The sequence below is a fragment of the Pan paniscus genome, chromosome 5 (assembly GCF_029289425.2).
Source record: "Pan paniscus chromosome 5, NHGRI_mPanPan1-v2.0_pri, whole genome shotgun sequence".
Taxonomy (NCBI): Eukaryota; Metazoa; Chordata; class Mammalia; order Primates; family Hominidae; genus Pan; species Pan paniscus.
In genome coordinates, this window is record NC_073254.2 from 184546401 (window position 1) to 184559532 (window position 13132).

The window sequence follows — 13132 nt, forward strand, 5'->3', positions numbered from 1 at the left end:
CATTTAACATAGAGGGTTACAGCTCAAAAACTGCACTGTGCAAACATTAATACAGCCTGCCATTTGCCAAGGGAAATACTTTTGTGAGCCTCATTAATTTAATTGGTCCCTGTCATCTAGTTAAAAAGGAGAAAAGAAGAGCATTTTCTGACAAAACCAAAGATGGTTAAAAGTCCTATTAGATTGTGTAGCGCTTCAGAAATTTTCGAGTTAGGAAGGAAATTGAATTGAGAACATTTAATTTAGCATTTTGTAACACCTGCCTCCCCGTTCACTCCTCACAATCTCTCATATGGTGAATCATAAAATTTCTAACTCAAAAGGAGTCAGAACTCTTAAATATTAAGAGCTTGCACTAATTAATCTCTTCTTTTTAATTGCATATAAATGTATTTTATCTCCCGAGGTATAATTGCAAGATTGTATCAATTCCACTCTGAATGTTCTTCTAACATCTCTCCAAGCTCCTAGCCTGAAAATCAATGTGGACATCCCTCTGCCTCCCAGAGCTGGATGTTTTGCCGATTCAAAATTGTTTCCTTCTTCACTCAGTCTCTATTCCCATCAGTGTAGTTGTAAATTTCACCTTGCACCCTTTCTCCATCTTGATATGGAAAAGGCAAGAAAACCTAATCAACCAGTTATTTCCCTGCTTCTGGTTCCCACTTGGTAATGCCACAAGTCTTTTGAAGATGAGACAGGATTGTTTCCTTGACCTTAACCCCCTTTGTGGGCGGGAACTGGAGTGGCTCATTTCACTCAGCCCACTGCCAGCCTCTCCTTGCAAGAGGGAGCATGCGAGTAAGCAAGTGTGGGAACCAAAGCAAATGAATGCTGGAACCAGCTGGTCACTCCTCTCTGGTAGAAGCAGGCTCTTTGTGGGCCCTGCAGCAGTGTCCAAGCCCCTGCCCTCTCGGCACCTGGGTTCTTGTCTAGCATCCAGGAAGAATCAGGTCACATGAATGGATTGAAGAGTAGTGTATGCAGAGGATTTTATTGGGCGGTGGAAGTGGCTCTCAGTGAGATGGGAGTTGGAAAGGGGATGGTGTGGGAAGAAGGCGATCTTTCCCCAAAGCTGCACCATCTGAAGTTGGTTGCATCTATCCATTGTCTCTGATGCTCAGCCGCTTCTATTTCCACCACTCAGCTGCTTGTATTCCTGACACTCAGATGCTTGTATCCCCAATGCTCAGCTGCTTGTGTTATTTTGCCAGCTGAAGTCTTTTTATGGGCACAGCATAGGGGCGTGGCAGGCCAAAAAGGCCACATTTGGATGGAAAAATGAGGTAAGTTCTTTTCACTTAGGGCTATGGTTCCAGGCTGAAGGGTGGGGTTTAGCTGTTCTGTATCTGTTCTCAGCTGTTCTGTATCAGAAACAGTTGTTTGGATGCTTCCAGGAATGCCCTTCTAGGGTCTGTTCCTGGGAAAGAGCCACAGTGAGTGTTCTGCTCAGTATTTGCCACTCTACTTGTAGAACATAAAAATCCTTCCAAGGGAATATGGGACTACTTTTGCTTCATCTCTCCTCCAGACCCTAGCTTCCTGGAAGACACTCAAGGCCATGTCCAGTGCCTGAGAGTGTTCTTTTTAGACTCTTTTCTAATCTGATTTTGAATCATGACCCTTCTTGTTTTTTTACAACGTGCCTGTCACTAAGTCCTGGAGTAGGGATCAGCAAACTACAGCCTTTGGCCCAAATTCTGACTTCTGTCTATCTTTGTGTAGCCCACAATCTAAGCGTGATTTTTGCATTTTTTAATGGTTCAAGAAAAATTAATGCTAAATAATGTATCACACATGAAAATGATATAAAATTCAAATTTCACAGTCCATCCACAAAATTCTGTGGAAGCACAGCCATGCTCATCTGTTTAGGTTTTGTTTGTGGCTCCTTACCTGTTGCAATGGTGGTTGAGTAATTATCAATGAGATGATGTGGCCCATAGTACCTAACATCCTTCCTATCAGGCCCTTTCAGAAAAAGTTTGCCAAACTCTGTCCTAGAATATTACCAGAACACAGAATGTGGGGACATTATATTATTTCAGGCAAGTCCCTTAGGACACTAAAGGTTTGGCATGTAGAACCAAGAGCTCCCTAATGGGCCAACTAGAGATTGTGTTTGCACACAGATCTAGACCTCCAAATTCTCCTGATAGAAGTACCTCTACTGTAATGTACTCACACACCACTGCACCTCTCCCCTTAACCTTGTCAGGTAGGTGGTTGTGGCTCAGCAGCCAGCACCAGCTTTAAAGTGTATTCAGCACCTAACAGTTGTGTCTTCTTGTGATAGCTTATTAAACCTTCAGTGCTTTGGTTTCTCCATCCATAAAATGAAGTCTTGAAATAAATGGTGTCTGTGTTTTTTTCTTGTTCCAATATCCCAATTTTATGATTGTACTGACAATGAAAAACAACTTTTAAAATTTAAAATTTCAAACCAGTTGTTGAGTTCAAGTTGGAAACATTTGATAGAAAAGGATTAATTTTGTCTCAGTTAAGCATCTCATACTGTGATAATTTTGTTTTATTTCTAAAATACCCCTTTCATTCCAAACCGCCTGGAGCACTTCGGCATGAAACATTAGTCTCTGGGAAAGCCCACCAGCCTGAAACCCAACATAGCTTATTATACCAGAGCCTCATAAGCTTGCCCCTCAATTATTTTATACTTCCCTCACTGATAATGCTTTTCGTAGATGGTAAGTGATACAATTGAACTTGTTCATATACACAGTCTGTTCCCTAACTCCATTAAGCCAAAGTTTGTATTTTACTTTCTAAATTAGTTAAAATCTGTAGCAAATTTAGCAATGCTATTTTGGTTAATTGCCCTAATCCAAGGAACACTGGCAGCTCCTCTGGGTCACCAGAGAGAAGTCTCCTTTGCATTGTAAATGATTTTTTCCTCAGTGAAAATGCACAGTTTCATTGGGCATTCAAGTTGTACCAGGCTACCTGTGGAGTTTAAATGTAGTAAACTACTGCTGCTACATTTTAAAGGACAGTGTTGAGTCATCCTTTAATACATTGTCACCTGCAAGTTGTTCCTTTGCTTTACTTAAGGACCCTTGTTGAAAATATGCTTGTATAAGCGATTATCAGGGTCTTTTTTGGTTCAGCAAGCGGTCTTTCTACTGTAGATTATACTTTCCAATAGACTGGCTGTGCCTTATTTTCTCTCTTGTTTGTAACCAAAAGTTGGCTTAGTCATTCAGCTCTTCCTTTGTTGATTAGCTGTAGACGTATTGGTTCCTCTTGAATTATTCAAATGGGTTTTCTTTTTTGTATAAAGCACACCAATGGTAGGAAAGTTCAATTCAACATCAAAGACCTACTGCTGCCCCTTTAAGGCCACTCTCTTTAGGATCCCTGTATTCACTCTTCTCTGCAGGTGTGGCTGCACCTGCACCTTAATTGTTCAGAGTACTTGGGTGACTAGTCTATTTTCAAAGTGCTCTCTAGGAAAAGCAATTGCACCACCAACCTTGATAATGTCTCCCATGATTTTATAATCCCTGCAACTAGGGAAAGTTTAGTTTTTTCTACATATTTAGTTAAAGGCAACATTTTTTTTCTTACTCTATACAAATTGTATCTAGAAAACTGGTCAATATCATGGTTTTTATAATACAAATATGACTTGAACTGCTCCCAAAGTTATTTACTCAGTTAAGCAACAAATGCAGAATAAATATTGATTGTTTCTATGCATTTCTCTTAGGCATTATTTGAAGAACAGTTATACTTGATAGTCATTATAGAAAATCTAAAAACACAGACAGCCTTTCTCTCTCTCTCTGTTGACAATTAAGGCAGAATGGCTTTGAATGGCCAGACATCTGCTCTGTGCTGTTTTTACTTTACTTACATTTCCTGGAAATTCACTTAGAACATCTCTGTTAAATCCCTAAGAAATGGTCCCTTAGTCATAAGTATGGCTTCTCTGTAAACAAGACGCAGGTGGAATTGATGAAGAATTCCTGTTTTCCCATCTGCTGCATAAATTTAGGATTTTAAAGGTTTGATATGGAGAATGCAGAGTTCTCTATGAGACACTTGGTATTAAAATGGCAGAATAAGGAATTCAGACAAAGAACTAGGGCTCAAATCTTTCTTGTTAAAAGTATCTCAACTGAAATCTACTTGTTCACTTACTGCTGTCTCCTTACATTTTTCATGTGAGTTGTTATGAACTTGGAATGGGATTACTGTGGAAAGAGTGGAGGAAATTGACTTGAAACTTTTTCTGAAATTCTCTCTTCCATTTAGATGTGGACTTGGCAGTCTGTGGAGCTAATGACATTATTTAAAGTTCACTAGAGAAAGCTCTATACTTGCCCCAGATTACAGAAGGCTTCTATGGCATGATGCAGAGAGGGGAGCCCAGGCAGAGCCCAGGCAGAGCCCAGTAAACTTCCTACATCAAGGAGAGGGAACCAAGATCCAGAAAGACCTAGAAGGCTAGAGTTTTCAGAACAAGAATACAGGAAAGAAAAGTGTTGTACAGAGAAGGAATCAGCATACGTGTGGGATAAAACTGCTCAAGGCCCAGTAAAAATCTGTAAAAGGATTAGAGAGAATAGTAATTGGTGCTCACACAAGGCTGGGAATAGTGCCTTTTTCCACCTGCCATGGAAAATTCATCATTTACATGGCTTGAGTAAAGTACTAAGGTCTTGTGTTAGAAGAGGGATGTGGCTAGCCCTAGACTGAACTTCGCTCTGATCTTACTAAACAAATCTTAAAGGCAAGATCAAAAAGAAGAAAACAATTCTTGGAGTTATATTTCATATGTTCAAAAAGTTAGAGACATAGTATATATGACAAAGATCAAAATTGAAGCTCCAGAAATAAAAACTACTATGTGTAAGGTGAAAAATACACTCGATAAGATTAACTGGAGATTAGATGAAAAATAATTTTCAAAATGTATACAAAGCATCAGTGAGCTGTAGGACAATTTTGAAGAAAATATGTAGGTGAAATTTGACTCTTCAAAGGAAACGGAGACAGAAAAATTATTTAAAGAATTAATAGTGGTAAAATTTCAAAATTTGAGCCACAAATAAGTTACACATAAAAGATGAAAAAAATATATATCGTGGTAACACTATCACTAAGCAAAATAAAGCTTGAGAGATGACATTAACACCTGAGAAAGATTTAGTAACAAAAAATTACCAATGATAAAGAAGTATTTCAAAATGATGCAAGGATCAGTTCATTAAGAATATATAACAATCCAAAACTTGTTAGCCTCTGTTGAATCTTGTACTTTTGCATCTTCAAAACACATGAAGAAAAATATGGTAAAACTGTAAGGGAAATATTCAAATTTATGATTCTATTTAGGGGCTTCAATATATCTCTCAATAATTGATAGAACATGTAGACAGAACATCAGAAAGAATACAGAAGAACTGAACAATACTGTCGACCTAAGAGTTGATAATTAATATTTATAAACAATTCAAAAACAGTAGAATACACATTTTTTTCAAGGGCTTGTTCAACAAGATAGATAATAGTCTTGGCCATAAATCAGATTACAATAAATTTAAAAGAATTCAAGTGATACAGGTTATTTTCTCTGACCACAATGGAATTAAATTAGAAATAAATCACAGAGGAATCTCTGGAAAATGATCAAATATTTGGAAACTAAAAAAATACACTTTTAAATGACCTATGATCTAAGAAGAAATCAAAAAGGAAATTGAAAAGTAGTTTATGTTGAATGAAAATATAAACATGGTATATAAAAATTTGTGGCATTCCTGTAAAGCTGGGTTTATGCTAAAAGTTATAGCATGAGATACTTATACTAGAGAAAAAGGAGTGTCAGATCGATAACTTCAGCTTCCACCTTCACAAACTGAAAAAAAGGCAGATTAAATACAACATAAGCAGAGGAAAGGAAATAATAAAGATAACAGCAATGATAAATGAAATACCAAACAGAAAAACAATAGAGGAAATCAATGAAACCTAAAGGTGGTTCTTTGAGAAAATCAATACAATTGATAAACCTCTAGCCAGAGTGGTCATGAGAAAAAAAAAAAAAAAAAAAAAGGAGACACAAATTGCCAATACTAGAAATAAGAGAGATTCTAAAGATACCAAATGGATAATAAAATATCATAAACACATTTATTTCAATATATTTGAAAATTTGGATGTAATAAATTCCTTAAAGTACATACATTACCCAATTTCACCCCTTAAGAAATAAATTGTTCAGATAGCTATATATATTGAAGAAATTAAATTTGTAGTTAAAACCATTTTCACAAGGAAACTTACAGGCACAGATGGCTTCATGGGTAAATTCAATCAAATATTTAAAGAAGAAATAATACTAAATCTGCATAAATTTTTCCAGAAAATTGGTGAGGAAGGAATATTTCCAACTTATTCTGTGCAACCTGCATTGTCCTAATATGAAAACTGGATAAAAATATTACAAAAGAAGAAAAATACAGATCCATCTTTCTCATGAACATAGGATGTAAACATTTGAACAGCATTTTAGCAAATTGAATCATACAATATTTAGAAAGAATGACATACTATCACCAAGTGGGATTCATTCTAGAATGCAAGGTTGATTTACCAATTCCAAAATCAACCAACTTAATTTCACCATATATATCAGTTTTCTAATGTTTCATAACGAATTACCACACATTTAGCCATTTAAAGCAACATCCATTTATTAATATATATTCTGTAGGTCAGAAGTTCAGTGTGATGTAGCTGAGTCCTTTGGTCAGCATATTACAAGGATGAAATAAAGATGTTGGGTGGTTTGAGTGTTTTTCTGGAGGGCCTGGGGAAAAATCTGCTTTCATGTTCATTTTCATTAGCAGAATTCAGTGCATTGTGGTTGTAGGTCGGAGGTCCCCATTTTACTCTGGCTATCAGCTGGAGGGCTGCCATCAGCTTCTAGAGGTGATTCATATTCCTTAATATGTGGCTCCTTCTATCTTCAACCCAGCAACAGTACATCAAATCCTTCTCATGCTTCAAATCTCTGATTTGCTCTTCTGCAATTAGTTGGAAGAAACTCTCTGCTTTTAATGTGATGATCTCTCTTTTAGTTTTTTTGAGATGGAGTCTCGCTCTGTCACCAGGCTGGAATGCAGTGGTGTGATCTCATCTCACTGCAAACTCCCCTTCCCGGGTTCAAGAGATTCTCCTGCCTCAGCCTCCTGAGTAGCTTGGATTACAGTAATGCACCACCATGCCCAGCTAATTTTTGTATTTTTAGTAGAGACGGAGTTTCACCATGTTGGCCAGGATGGTCTTGATCGCCTGACCTCTTGATCGGCCCGCCTTGGCCTCCCAAAGTGCTGGGATTACAGGCATGAGCCACCGTGCCCGGCCCTCTCTTTCTTAAAGCCAAATGTGCCATGTAAAATGTCCTAATGAGGGCAGTAAAATCCATCACATTCACCGTAGTCCCAGTTCTACAGATTATGCAGGGCCTATATCCTGAGGAGGCAGGGGGAGTCTTGGGGAACATATTCAAATCCTGCCATTATCACCATATTGACAAACTAAAACAGAAAAATCATCATTACCACAATAGATAGAGAAAACACATTTTTCCAAATCAAACATCCATTGCCGATAAGAATTCTCATAGATTAAAAATAAAAGAGAATTTACTAGAATGAAAAGAAGGCATCTATAGCATCCCATTTAATAGTAGAAGAACTAAAGTTTTTCTTCTGTTATGGACTGCATTGTGTTCTCCAGCTCTAACCCCCAGTAGCTCAAAATGTGGCTGTATTTTGATGTAGGGCCTTTAAAGAGGTAATCAAGTTAAAATGAGGCTGTTAAGATGTGCCCTAATCCAGCTGGACTGGTGTCCTTATAAGACGAGGAGATTAGGACATAGAAGAGACACAAGGGATGCGTGCAGACAAAAGGCCATCTGAGAACACAATGAGAAGGTGACTGTCTGCATGCTGAGGCAAGAGGCCTCAGGGGAAACCAAACCTCTGTCTTGGATTTTGGCCTCCAAAACTGTGAGAAATAAGTTTCTGTTGTTTATGCTACCCAGTTTGTGGTATTTTGTTATGGCGGTCCTAGCAAACCAGGTATAAACCCCTTAAGACAGGAACAAGATAAAAATGTCTGTTCTTGCCTTTTCTAGCCAACCCAGACTGGCAGTTCTATCCAACGTGACCATGCAAGAAAAATTAAAAAAAAAAAAAACAAAAAACAATAACAAAAAGAGAAAAATAGTGTGACCAATTCTATCCAGTGTTACCAGAAATGAGAAAGAAGTAAAATCCTATTTATTTATGTACAATTTTATTTATGTGACATCTAGAAAAACTGAAAAAACCTATAAAAATCTAGAACTAATAAGAGATTTTAGCAAACTTGTAAGAAACAAGATTAATATACTGAAACTATATTTCTTTATACTAGCAATAAAAGCTTGGTAAAATGTTTAAAATGCCATTTATAAGACCTTGAAAAAGTATGAACTACTTTAGGAATAATCTGACAAAAGTTTTAAAAGAGCATATATACTGGAAACTATAAAATATTATTGGAAGAAATTACAAAACACACTAAAAGGACGGTGTGTGTATGTGTGTGTGTGTTTGTGTTTTTTTTTCCTTATGCCAGGAGACAATATTGTTAGGATGCCATTTTTTTTTCCAATTTGAAATGTAGATGCTAGGCACTTTCAATCAAATATCCACAGAAAATTTTGTAGAAATGCACAAGCAGATTCTAAAGTTGTTGTAGAAATACCAAGAAACTAGAATAACAAAAACAACTTTGAAAACACAAATAAACAAGTATAAAGTTGGAAGATGCAAACTATCTGACCTATCTTGTGCCCTGTCCCAAGGCCAATGTCACTTGTCTTAAAATTTTGTTATGGAAATACCCCATTTCTGGTAGCAATTTTTGTTTCAGTTATCTATCAGCATAAAATAAACTGTCTCAAAGCTTAGTGGCTTAAAACAATAATATTTTATTATTTCTCATGATTCTGTGGGTGAATCTATCAGTATACTGGTTGTTTGAGACCGCTCTAGTGGCTGGAAGCTTGTTTTGGGCTGGAGCATTAAAGAGAACCTCCCTAGGTGTCTGGGTTGTGGCATGGACTGTTGGCTGGGGAACCCTGGTTCTCTTCCATGTTGCTTTTCTCTTTCCAAGTGGTCTCACTTTTCAGTTGTCTAGCCTCAGCTTCACACCATGGTGGCTGGTTTCCAAAAAAACAAATATGTTTCCAGGACTCTTATGGACTAATCCTGAAACTGGCACAGGATTACTTTTACCACTTTACATTGATCAAAACTACTCAACAGGTTAGTCTAAGACAGGAAGTGGACTTCATTGATGGAAGTAGCAGGCCTGTACAAGAATGGGAGGAATCAGCCTTCTCTGGAGACCATCCATTCCTAACCCTTCATCGACACGATCCAAATAGAACACCTATTTTCTACTTCACCTTACTACTCCACGACCGTGGTGGTATTTTTTATTTATTCTCAGCCCAAACTGTACCTCCTCTTTTGTAACTGCTATTTGCTATCTTATTGTGTTGCTATAATCACTTTCCTGTTTGAAGAATTTCCCACCTTCTTTATTGTGACCCTGTTCTTTCAGCTTCTTTATTGTGACCCTGTTCTTTCAGCTTCTTTATTGTGACCCTGTTCTTTCAGCTTCCCTTGCAACTAAGGTATGACTACATAGCTTAGGGTCTGTCAAGTGGATGAACTTACCTCAAACTTTAAAGACAGAGTTGGTATAACTCTGACCAACTTTCCCTAAAAGGAGTGGATGATGAATCAATATTATTTGTCTTGGAAGGTAATGTTGGTGGTGCTACGTGCAGCATCCATGAACATCTAAATATATGAGTGGTAAAAGCTGCTTGCCAATATTGGCAATATGTCCTCATCAGACCAACCCTTTGGTGTGTCTGGGCATTATGTCTGGCTGGATGGCCATAAACCTGATTTTCCAGTCCTCCTAGGGACTCTGTGAACTGCCCAATAGCATTCTCACAGTTTTATTCTTCTTTAATGAGTCAACGGTACCTCCAAACATGGCTCCCCTCCATCCTGTTCAAAGGTGCTCCCATAATCCAGTTTGCCAGGACAGAAAAACAAATTCATCAGTATGTTTCCTTTTTCTTCTCCCTCCATATCTAATTATTCAATGTCTTAGGTTGAGTTACCTAGAAACAGAACCAGAGACAGGGCATTCAAGTGCACATGCTTTACTGAAGGAATCTTTAAGGGTGGGGGTGAAGCAGGATAGGAAAGAGGGAAAGAGCTGAGTAAGGTTGTGCTCTCAGGTCAAGCTTATCATTGGTCTGATTTAGGGGTGAGCTACGAATATAAATCTCAGTGCAGAGTTGTACTCTGTGCAGCCAAAGGTAGAGTGGTCAACCATCCCGGTTTTCCCAGGCCTTTCTGGGTACTAACCCTGAAATTTCCATGTTGTGGAAAACTTTCTAGTCCTGGGAAAGCTGGGATAGTTGGTCACCCCAGCACACATTTGCACCCCTGTATCACTCAGCTATTGACTGTGGGCAACCATCTATCCAAGGATGGGGCATATCACTTCCTGGGAGAAGCAGATCCCATCATTTAAGGGCAATTCGCAGGATAGGGTTTACAGCTGTGAGTCATTAGCAGCCAACCCCGACAGCAGCTGGAAGATGGGTCTTGGCCCTGTGAGTGAAATTCAGGCAGGGCACCGATGTAGCATCTACAGCAATCAATGGTAATGTTAACCCTTTTCCTGTTTGCTGGCAATGCTTGCGGCTCGCAGTCCTTGTGGCTGCCACGTTTACCCCAAGATAACTTTGCCATGACATATCTCGCTTTTATTATTATTTTCATATTGCTTTAGTGTATTGACTTTGGAAACAAAAGACATCATTCTATTTAAACCATTCTGGTTTTAGTAGCAGTACTTCCATTTACAAAACATGGTCATTCTTGATTGCCGAAAATGACAAATCCTAGAAAACGTAGCATTCCTATGCAAGATGTTAACATGGTTCTTAGTTGTTGGCCAAAGATTCATTTGATGAATTTAATTTTTCTGAAATAGACAATTCTGATGATTCAGATGATTCTGATGTTAGTTCTGTTTAGAAATAACTCCAAGAATAGTTTTTATATTTTATTTTCACATTGAAAATCAGTCAGGGCCAGGTGCAGTGGTTCACGCCTGCAATCCCAGCACTTTGGGAAGCTGAGGTGGGTGGATCACTTGAGGTCAGGAGCTCAAGACCAGCCTGACAAGCATGGCAAAACCCTGTTTCTACTAAAAATACAAAATTATCCGGGCATGGGGGTGGGTGCCTGTAGTCCCAGCTACTTGGGAGGCTGAGGCTGGAGAACAGCTTGAAACCAGGAGGCAGAGGTTGCAGTGAGTGAGATCATGCCATTGTGCTCCAGCCTGGGCAACAGAATGAGACTCTGTCTTAAAAAAAAAAAAAATCAATCAATCAGATTTGCTTCATCCTCAGTGAGTGTGTTTATGTAAAATTAGATGAGTGCTGGCAGTGAATTGCATTTTTTTTTCCCTAAACAATTAATTTTCCCAACAAAAGATAACTCCTAGCAGTTCACTTCTCTCCATCCCTGCAGTCTCTACACTTGTCTAGATCTCCATCATTTACCACTGGAAATACTGAGATTGCTTTTTAACAGACTCCCCAAGGAAAATTGGGCTGATGTTGAAAACCATAGAAGGCCAAAGCTGTGCTTTCCAGCAAATGACAATCTTTTTGTTTACATCTCAACTTTCTCATCTAAGAAACAAAGAAAACAATGATGCTGAAATTACTTTCTCTCTTGGGAATTTGCCCTGCCCAAATTCCACTCATGGGGCCAAGGCACCCATCTTCCAGCTGCTGTGGGTGTTGGCTGCTAATGACTCACAGCTGTAACCCCTGTCCTGTACTCTTAACTGATGGGATCTGCTTCTCCCAGGAAGTGATAAGCCCCATCCTTGGGGTGGGGGGGTGGCTGCCTATAGACAGCAGCTGACTAATACAGGGGTACAAAGCTTGCTGGGATGACCAGGTGTCCTAGTTTTCCCATGTATGTCTGCACATGTTAGACATGCATACTCCATGCATATCTGCACATGTTTAGACATATTCCATGCCCACTATTTCAGGTCCATGCTCCACAGTGATGGATCTTATAATCTAGTCACCATTTGTTTGTTAAGATCACATAGTTTAATGTGAGAGAAAAGTGGTGTCTACAAGAAATAATGCAGGTAGAATGTGAGTTCATGAGTAGCCATTCTTGTGTCATTCAGCACTTTTTTCCTAGATTCTAGAAACACTCCAGGAAAAGTAGGTAATTAATGAATACTTTTTGAGAGCTGATGAATGTCTGAATCAAGGGTGTATCTGGCATCTTCAAGGATATAAAGGATCATCACACAGATGCCAGCACATATATTTCCCATGCATTGGGGTGGCTTATTTCAAACTGGCTAAATATTAATTGATTCCGGAGGCTCGCGTCATATTCACAGGAGTCATGGCAGCTCTATTGGAGAAATACTGGCCTTGAGAGCAGCTCACTGTCATGTGCCAGTCCACGGAGGCGAAACTCAGTCTGTCTCTCTGGATCTAAGTGTAAGTTCCCAGAGGTAAATCCATCTTGACCTAAAGATGCTGACATCTGGAACAAGATAGTTCATTATAAAACAAATTCCAAAACAACTGGAAAGATACCTCATAAGATAATGCAGAATAACAAAGTGGTTACATCTTGGCTTCTGTCATCAGTGGTCTTGGTTCAAATGCCTGATTTGTTATTTTTTCAGCCATACGATGTGACCTGTATTGGTACTCCATCTGCATTGCCTTCTAGTATTATCCTGTCTTCATCCATATTGTGGAAACGGAGGAAGTACCTACATCATGTGGATTCTGTGAAGTTTAAATGAGTTTCTCTATTTGAAAAATTAAGGGCAACGTCTGTCATATAAGTCATATCCAGTGAAATATAATGTCATACCATATGATACTGATAAATGTTAGTTGTTATCAAAGCCATTATTAAAACATTAAGCAATCTGGAATGGCAAAGCTGCCCACAAAGAATCTTCCAGA

General features: G+C 38.5%; 1 protein-coding gene across 1 annotated transcript in view; it reads left to right on the top strand.

Moving 5' to 3' along the window:
- LOC129398073 (uncharacterized) overlaps window positions 1-12925 on the top strand; it is a 40324-nt gene extending 27399 nt beyond the window's left edge. Inside the window, exon 3 of the mRNA XM_055114306.1 lies at window positions 12844-12925. The gene's annotated coding sequence lies outside the window, so the exon portion shown is untranslated. The remainder of the gene's footprint in view (window positions 1-12843) is intronic.
- The last annotated feature ends 207 nt before the right edge of the window (window positions 12926-13132 follow it).